The following is a 9,244-nucleotide window of genomic DNA, read 5'->3' as shown; positions in this document are numbered from 1 at the left end:
GGACCTCAGGGACCCACCCTGGTGGCCTCAGGAGAGGCCAGTCCCCATGCGAGTTGCTAGGGGGCCTCTCGGGATTCCTCTCCCGTCGATATCGGGGCCAAAATCCTTGTGTGGAGTCTGGGCCGGAACCGAGGATTCCTCTCAGGGGCTGACGTGGATCTTTGGGTACTTCTGGAGCCTCCCCAGGGGAGTCAGGCCTCGTCTCGAGTGGGGGCATGCAAGTGCGCTTTCCTTCCAGGCTGTTGCAGCAGTGTCACGCTTCCCATGGGGTGGATCAAAGGATCTGTGTTTTTTTCCTCGAGGCTTTCCCAAAGGACTGTCTCACGTGCCACCGGGGTGTGAGTCGATCCTCGGCGTGAAAGATGAGCCAGTGCAGGGAAAAGAGGTTCCTCTGGAATGGACTGAGACTTCTGGGGGACTCATGAAATGGTGGAACGACCATGGAGTTCCTCTCGCCTTTCCTGTTGAGAGTGCCTCCTCTTGAGATGCGACGGGAACACCGGGAATTCTTTCCCGTTGAAAACAGGGAAAGGATCCCTCATCTCGAGCTACGAGGAGGAAACAGGGCTCCTCTAGATGTGGGCGGGACCATCGTGCTTCCTCTCGAGTGGAGACTGGTATGGCGGTGAACTTCTTGAGTTGCAGCAAGGGTGTGAAAGACCCTTTCGAAGTTCCAGAGGTTAGGTGTCATTGGTCTCCAGGCGCCTCATCGGAAATAGGCCTCATCTCGCCTGGAAGGTAGAACTTCCTGGATTTTCTCGAGTTGCGGCAGGTGTTCTCGAGTTACGATGGGGACCTCAGGGACCAGCCCTGGTGGCCTGAGGAAAGGCCAGTCCCCATGCGAGTTGCTAGGTGGCCTCTCGTGATTCTTCTCCCGTCGATACCGGGGCTGAAAACCGTGTCTGGAGTTAGTACCGGAACCTGAGGATTCCTCTCCGGTGTTGACATGGATCTTGGGGTACTTCTGAGTCCTCCCAAGGGAGTCATGCCTCGGCTCCTGTGAGGGCATGCACGTGCGCTTTCCTTCCAGGCTGTAGCTGCAATGTCAGGCTTCCCGTCTCGTGGATCAAAGGATCTGTGGTTTTCCCTTGAGGCTTTCCCTGGAGGCTTTCCAAAAGGGCTGGCCCATATGCCACCGTGGTGTGAGTCGATCCTCGGCGTGAAAGATGAACCAGTGCAGGGAAAAGAGGTTCCTCTGGAATGGACTGAGACATCTGGGGGACTCTTGGAATGGTAGTACGACCATGGAGTTCCTCTCGCCTTTCCTGTTGAGAGTGCCTCCTCTTGAGATGCGACGGGAACGCCGGGAATTCTTTCCCGTTGAAAGCAGGGAATGGATCCCTCATCTCGAGCTACGAGGGGTAAACGGGGCTCCTCTGGATGTGGGCGGGACCATCGTGCTTCCTCTCGAGTGGAGACGGGTATGGCGGTGAACTTCTTGAGTTGCAGCAAGGGTGTGAAAGACCCTTTTGAATTTCCAGAGGTTAGGTGTCATTAGTCTGCAGGCTCCTCATCGGAAATAGGCCTTATCTCGCCTGGAAGGGAAAACTTCCTGAATTTTCTCGAGTTGCGGCAGGTGTTCTCGAGTTACGATGGCGACCTCAGGGACCCGCCCTGGTGGCCTCAGGAAAGGCCAGTCCCCATGCGAGTTTCTAGGGGGCCTCTGGGGATTCCTCTCCCATCGATACCGGGGCCAAAACCTTGTGTGGAGTCAGGGCCGTAACCTGAGGATTCCTCTCCGGTGATGACATGGTTCTTGGGGTACTTCTGGAGCCTCCCCAGGGGAGTCAGGCCTCGTCTCGAGTGGGGGCATGCACCTGCACTCTCCTTCCAGGCTGTAGCAGCAATGTCACGCTTCCCGTCGCGTGGATCAAAGGATCTGTGGTTTTCCCTCGAGGCTTTCCCACAGGGCTGTCCCACGTGCAACCGTGGTGTGAGTCAATCCTCGGCGTGAAAGATGAGCCAGTGCAGGGCAAAGAGGTTCCTCTGGAATGGACTCAGACATCTGAGGGACTCTTGGAATGGTGGTACGACCATGGAGTTCCTCTCGCCTTTCCTGTTGAGAGTGCCTCCTCTTGAGATGCGTCGGGAACGCCGGAAATTCTTTCCCATTGAAAACAGGGAAAGGATCCCACTTCTCGAGCTACGAGGGGGAAACGGGGCTCCTCTGGATGTGGGCGGGACCATCGTGTGCGGGGGACCGCCCGTCAAGGGTTAAATCTTGGGAGCTGCTCGGCAGGTATGCAGAGCCTTAGGCATTGTTCCTAAGCTCCCTGTCCCCCCTCCCTTGAAGAGTTTTTACAGCCCTTAAGGTCAGGGTGTCCTGCAACATGTCATAGAAGATTGATTACTTAATATACTCTGTACACAATGGTAAGGGTCTAGTGATTGTATCCTGAGGTTAAAAAATAATCTTGTACATGTCTTAAGTCACGTACATTATCCTGTAAATACTATAGCCTAATAAAGAAAGGCTTCAGCCAATTGTGGTCTGATCCTCTCAACCCCATCTTTTGTCTCTCTCTTATTTTTCTTAGCGGGGACGCTCCGTTCTCTCCCTGTGCAGGTGCAAGTCTTGCTTGTGCTGGCCGCAGCAGGTGGCGCCCAACGTGGGGCAGTTCGACAGTTTTCCTCGCCACTACTCTTATTAAGCTGAAAAGAGTGAGTATATAAGTATACAAGTGATTTAAATTAAGGAGGAGTAGTAAGGTATATAGTTGAGAGTATAAATATGGGACAGACGCATAGTCGTCAATTGTTTGCACATATGTTATCTGTAATGTTAAAACACCGGGGAATTACTATTTCCACACCTAAATTAATCAATTTTCTTTCATTTATTGAGGAAGTTTGCCCTTGGTTCCCCAGAGAAGGCACAATAAGTTTAGAGACGTGGAAGAAGGTAGGGGAACAAATTCGGACTCATTATACTTTACATGGCCCTAAAAAGGTTCCTGTAGAAACTTTATCCTTTTGGACACTAATTCGTGATTGCCTAGACTTTGATAATGATAAATTAAAACGTTTAGGAAATTTATTAAAACAGGAAGAAAATCCTCTTCACGTTCCTGATTCGGAGCCCAAGTATGCTGTTCCGGAGGGAATTAAAGGTGACCCTCCGTTTTGTAACTTATCGCGTCCGCCGGATAATGATGATTCACTTTCCTCCACAGATGAGGCGAAATTAGACGAAGAGGCTGCTAAATACCATCAAGAAGATTGGGGTTTTTTGGCACAAGAAAAAGGGGGCGTCAACATCTAAAGATGATTTGGTTGAATGTTTAAAAAATCTCACTGTTGCTTTACAGAACTCAGGAATTAAGCTTCCTAGTAACAACTCCAAATCTCCTGCTCCGCCTCTTCCCCCTGCCTATGCTCCTTCCGTAGTTGCTGGTCTCGATCCCCCTCCGGGGCCTCCTCCTCCGCCATCTAAAAATGTGTCTCCACTACAAAAGGCATTGAGACAAGCACAACGACTTGGTGAGGTTGTCTCCGATTTTTCTCTTGCTTTTCCTGTCTTTGAACATAACAACCAGCGTTTCTATAAAGTGCTGCCTTTCAAGCAATTGAAAGAGTTAAAGATTGCTTGCTCACAATACGGTCCTACTGCTCCATTCACTGTTGGTATGATAAAAAATTTGGGTACTCAGAATCTACCCCCAAATGATTAGAAACAAATAGCTAGAGCTTGTCTTTCGGGGGGAGATTATTTATTATGAAAATCTAAATATGTTAAACAGTGTGCTTGTATAGCCGATGTTAATCGGCAGCAAGGTATACAAACCTCCTATGAAATGTTGATTGGTGAAGGCGCTTTCCAGGCTACTAATACTCAACTTAATTTCTTACCTGGTGCATATGCACAAATATCAAATGCAGCCCGACAGGCATAAAAAAAAAAAAAAAAAAAAAAAACTCCCTAGCTCCAGTACTAAGACAGAAGATCTTTCAAAGGTCCGACAGGGACCTGATGAGCTTTATCAGGACTTCGTGGCACGACTCTTAGATACTATAGGTAAGATAATGTCAGACGAAAAGGCTGGGATGGTATTAGCAAAACAATTGGCTTTTGAAAACGCTAACTCTGCCTGTCAAGCTGCTTTACGACCTTATAGAAAGAAGGCAGATCTGTCTGATTATATTCGTATTTGTGCTGACATTGGACCCTCCTATATGCAAGGCATTGCTATGGCAGCGGCATTACAAGAAAAAAGCATTAAAGAGGTACTTTTTCAGCAACAAGCCAATATCTCCTTTTATGGTCTTACTACGCAATATCCTATGTGCTTTTCTTATCAATTACAACATCCTCACTGTATACAGGTGTCAGCTGATATATCCTATTCTCGAGTGACTATTTCTGGCATTGATAAAAAAACCGGAAAAAGATCGCACCGTGACAGAACTGGACCTCTCGACATTCCGTTTTGTGGCAAACATCTAAGCATCCGCATAAAAATAGACACTCCTTGGACTTTATGTCGAGCCCGGGTTGCGTCGGTGTACAACATCAACAATGCCAATACCACCTTTTTATGGGATTGGGCACCTGGAGGAAAACCTGATTTTCCTGAATATCGAGGACAGCATCCACCCATTCTCTCTGTAAACGCTGCTCACACATATCAAACAGAACTGTGGAAACTTTTGGCTGCTTTTTGTCATGGCAATAGTCTATATTTACAACCCAATATCAGTGGGAGAAAATATGGTAATGTAGGAGTTACGGGGTTTTTATATCCCCGAGCTTGTGTCCCTTACCCATTTATGTTGATACAAGGCCATGTGGAAATAACATTGTCATTGAATATTTATCATTTAAATTGTTCTAATTGCATACATACTAATTGCATAAGAGGTGTTACAAAAAGAGAACAAGTTATAATAGTAAAACAACCTGCTTTTGTAATGTTACCAGTTGAAATAACTGAAGCTTGGTATGACGAGACTGCTTTAAAATTGCTACAACGCATTAACACGGCTCTTAACTGCACTAAAAAAAAGTGTGAGCCTGATTTTTCTGGGTATAGTATCTTTAATCACCCTTATAGCAACTGCTGTTACCGCTTCTGTATCTCTAGCACAATCCATTCAAGCTGCTCAAACTGTAGATTCCTTGTCATATAACGTTACTAAAGTAATGGGAACACAAGAAGATATAGATAGAAAAATAGAAGATAGATTATCAGCTTTATACGATGTGGTTAGAGTTCTAGGAAAACAAGTTCAGAGCATTAGCTTTCGCATAAAAATTCAATGTCATGCTAATTATAAATAGATTTGTGTTACAAAAAAGGCTTATAATGCATCTGACTTTCCGTGGGATAAGGTGAAGGAACATCTACAAGGAATTTGGTTTAATACTAATGTTTCTCTAGACCTACTGCAAATATATAATGAAATTCTTAATATTGAAAATTCTCCTAAAGCTACTCTAAACATAGCTGATACTGTTGACAATTTTTTACAGAATTTATTTTCTAAATTCCCTAGCTTGCATTCACTGTGGCGAAGCATAATTGCTGTGGGCACGGTTTTGATGGTTGTGCTTATCGTGATTTGTTTGGCTCCTTGTTTTATTCGTAGTATTGTTAAAGAATTCTTACACATGAAAATTCTGATACATAAAAACATGTTGCAACACCGACACCTTATGGAGCTTTAAAAAAATAAAATAAAATAAAGAGAGGGGAGCTGTGGGGGACCGCCCGTGAAGGGTTAAGTCTTGGGAGCTGCTCGGCAGGTATGCAGAGCCTTAGGCATTGTTCCTAAGCTCCCTGTCCCGCCACCCTTGAAGAGTTTTTACAGCCCTTAAGGTCAGGGTGTCCTGCAACATGTCATAGAAGATAGATTACTTAGTATACTCTGTACACAATGGTAAGGGTCTAGTGATTGTATGCTGAGGTTAAAAAATAATCTTGTACATGTCTTAAGGCATGAACATTATCCTATAAATACTCTAGCCTAATAAAGAAAGGCTTCAGCCAATTGTGGTCTGATCCTCTCAACCCCAACTTTTGTCTCTCTCTTATTTTTCTTAGCGGGGAAGCTCCGTTCTCTCCCTGTGCAGGTGCAACTCTTGCTTACGCTGGCGGCGGCAATCGTGCTTCCTCTCGAGTGGAGACGGGTATGGCGGTGAACTTCTTGAGTTGCAGCAAGGGTGTGAAAGACCCTTTCGAAGTTCCAGACGTTAGGTATCATTAGTCTCCAGGCGTCTCATCGGAAATAGGCCTCATCTCGCCGGGAAGGGAGAACTTCCTGGAACTTCTCGAGTTGGGGCAGGTGTTCTCGAGTTACGACGGGGGCCTCAGGGACCCGCCCTGGAGGACTCAGGAAAGGCTAGTCCCTATGCGATTTGCTAGGGGGCCTCTCGGGATTCCTCTCCCGTCAATACCAGGGTCAAAAACCTTGTGTGGAGTCAGGGCCGGAACCTGAGGATTCCTCTCCGGTGCTGACATGGATCTTGGGGTACTTCTGGAGTTTCCCCAGGGGAGTCAGGCCTCGGCTCGAGTGGGGGCATGCACGTGCGCTTTCCTTCCAGGCTGTAGCAGCAATGTCATGCTTCCCGTCGCTTGGATCAAAGGATCTGTGGTTTTCCCTCGAGGCTTTCCCTCGAGGCTTTCCCACAGGTCTGTCCCACGTGCCACCGTGGTGTGAGTCGATCCTCGGCGTGAAAGATGAGCCAGTGCAGGGCAAAGAGGTTCCTCTGGAATGGACTGAGACATCTGCGGGACTCTTGGAATGCTGGTACGACCATGGAGTTCCTCTCGCCTTTCCTGTTGAGAGGGCCTCAACTTGAGATGCGAAGGGAACGCTGGGAATTCTTTCCCGTTGAAAGCAGAGAAAGGATCCCTCATCTCGAGCTACGAGGGAGAAACAGGGCTCCTCTGGATGTGGGCGGGAACATCGTGCTTCCTCTCGAGTGGAGACAGGTATGGCGGTGAACTTCTTGAGTTGCAGCAAGGGTGTGAAAGACCCTTTCGAAGTTCCAGAGGTTAGGGGTCATTAGTCTCTAGGCGCCTCATCGGAAATAGGCCTCATCTCGCCTTGAAGGGAGTACTTCCTGGATATTCTCCAGTTGCCGCAGGTGTTCTCGAGTTACGACGGGGACCTCAGGGACCCGCCCTGGTAGCCTCAGGAAAGGCAAGTCTCCATGCGAGTTGCTAGGGGGCTTCTCGGGATTTCTCTCCCGTCGATACGAGGGCCAAAAACCTTGTGTGGGGTCAGGGCCGGAACCTGAGGATTCCTCTCCGGTGCTGACATGGACCTTGGGGTACTTCTGGAGTCTCCCCAGGGGAGTCAGGCCTCGGCGGGAGTGAGGGCATGCACGTGCGCTTTCCTTCCATGCTGTAGCAGCAATGTCACGCTTCCCGTCGCGTGGAACAAAGGATCTGTGGTTTTCCCTCGAGGCTTTCCCTCGAGGCTTTCCCACAGGGCTGTCCCACGTGTCACCGTGGTGTGAGTCGATCCACGGCGTGAAATATGAGCCAGTGCAGGGCAAAGAGGTTCTTCTGGAATGGAATGAGACATCTGGAGGACTCTTGGAAAGCTGGTACGACCATGGAGTTCCTTTCACCTTTCCTGTTGAGAGCGCCTCCTCTTGAGATGCGAAGGGAATGCCGGGAATTCTTACCCGTTGAAAGCAGGGAAAGATTCCCTCATCTCGAGCTACGAGGTGGAAACGGGGTTCCTCTGGATGTAGGCGTGTCCATCGTGCTTCCTCTCGAGTGGAGACGGGTATGGCAGTGAACTTCTTGAGTGGCAGCAAGGGTGGGAAAGACCCTTTCGAAGTTCCAGAGGTTAGGTTTCATTAGTCTCCAGGCTCCTCATCGGAAATAGGCCTCATCTTGACTGGCAGGGAGAACTTCCTGGATTTTCTCGAGTTGCGGCAGGTGTTCTCGAGTTACGACGGGGACCTCAGGGACCCGCCCTGGTGGCTTCAGGAAAGGCCAGTCCCCATGCGAGTTGCTAGGGGGCCTCTCGGGATTCGTCTCCCATTGATACCTTGGCCAAAAACCTTGTGTGGAATCAGGGACGGAACCTGTGGTTTCCTCTCCGGTGCTGACGTGGATCTTGCGGGTACTTCTGGAGTCTCCTCGGGGGAGTCAGGCCTCGTCTCGAGGGGGGGCATGCACGTGCACTTTCCTTCCAGCCTGTAGCAGCAATGTCACGCTTCCCGTCGCATTGAACGAAGGATCTGTGGTTTTCCCTCGAGGTTTTCCCTCGAGGCTTTCCCACAGGGCTGTCTCAGGTGCCACCTTGGTGTGAGTCGATCCTCGGCGTGAAAGATGAGCCAGTGCAGAGAAAAGAGTTTCCTCTGGAAACGACTGAGACACCTGCGGGACTCTTGGAATGGTGGTATGACCATGGAGTTCCTCTCGCCTTTCCTGTTGAGAGTCCCTCCTCTTGAGATGCGACAGGAACGCCGGGAATTCTTTCCCTTTGAGAGCAGGGAAAGGATCCCTCATCTGGAGCTACCAGAGGGAAACGGGGCTCCTCTGGATGTGGGCGGGACCATCGTGCTTTCTCTCGAGTGGAGACGGGTATGGCGGTGAACTTCTTGAGTTGTAGCAAGGGTGTGAAAGACCGTTTCGAAGTTCCAGAGCTTAGGTGTCATTAATCTCCAGGCGCCTCATAAGAAATAGGCCTCATCTCGCCTGGAAGGGAGAACTTCCTGGATTTTCTCGAGTTGCGGCAGGTGTTCTCGAGTTACGACGGGGACCACAGGAACCCGCCCTGGTCGCCACAGGAAAGGCCATTCCCCATGCGAGTTGCTAGGGGGCCTCTCGGGATTCCTCTCCTGTCGATACCGGGGCCAAAAACCTTGTGTGTATTCAGGGCCGGAACCTGAGGATTCCTCTCCGGTGTAGATATGGATATTGGTTTGCTTCTGGAGTATCCCTGGGGGAGTCAGGCCTCGTCTCGAGTGGGGGCATGAAGGTGCTCTTTCCTTCCTGGCTGTAGCAGCAATGTTTTGCTTCCCGTCGCGTGGATCAAAGGATCTGTGGTTTTCCCTCAAGGCTTTCCCTCGACGCGTTCTCACAGGGATGTACCACGTGCCACCGTGGTGTGAGTCGATCCTCGGCGTGAAAAATGACCCAGTGTAGGGAAAAGAGGTTCCTCTGGAATGGACTGAGACATCTGGGGGCTCTTGGAAAGGTGGTACGACCATGAGTTCCTCTCGCCTTCCCTGTAGAGAGTGCCTCCTCTTGAGATGCGACGGGAACGCCGGAAATACTTTCCC

The sequence above is a fragment of the Capricornis sumatraensis genome, unplaced genomic scaffold (genome assembly GCF_032405125.1).
Source record: "Capricornis sumatraensis isolate serow.1 unplaced genomic scaffold, serow.2 scaffold1, whole genome shotgun sequence".
Lineage (NCBI taxonomy): Eukaryota > Metazoa > Chordata > Mammalia > Artiodactyla > Bovidae > Capricornis > Capricornis sumatraensis.
This window is presented reverse-complemented; position numbering follows the sequence as displayed.